General features: G+C 28.5%; 1 protein-coding gene across 4 annotated transcripts in view; it reads left to right on the top strand.

Moving 5' to 3' along the window:
- The window catches only part of LOC108752324 (MICOS complex subunit Mic60), a 42,185-nt gene that overhangs the window by 32,097 nt on the left and 9,751 nt on the right, over nucleotides 1-337 (top strand). The window lies entirely within an intron of this gene.

The following is a 337-nucleotide window of genomic DNA, read 5'->3' as shown; positions in this document are numbered from 1 at the left end:
CTCGTTTTCACAACAGATGAACAATTTATCTAAATTTCAGCTAAATTTTTTTTTATATATCTCTATTATTATTCTGTGCTGTGATATCGAAAAATATTATTTTTGGACGGGACATATTATTGTTTCATCCTTTGAATTTTTTGGCATGACATAGCACCATTTTTAACGCATTGAAACACGCTTTCAATGGCACTTTACTACACAACAATAGCATTCGAACATATAAATGCCGAGATTTATATATTTCATCTGCATGATATCTCTTCTCTGTATTAGATATCTCTATACTCATTTTCCATAAATGTAATTTGTCACACACACATAATAATTTTTTGAT

The sequence above is a fragment of the Trachymyrmex septentrionalis genome, unplaced genomic scaffold (genome assembly GCF_001594115.1).
Source record: "Trachymyrmex septentrionalis isolate Tsep2-gDNA-1 unplaced genomic scaffold, Tsep1.0 scaffold6, whole genome shotgun sequence".
In the NCBI taxonomy this organism is placed as follows: domain Eukaryota; kingdom Metazoa; phylum Arthropoda; class Insecta; order Hymenoptera; family Formicidae; genus Trachymyrmex; species Trachymyrmex septentrionalis.
The sequence above is the reverse complement of the archived record's forward strand: the minus strand, read 5'-3'. Positions and strand labels throughout refer to the sequence as shown.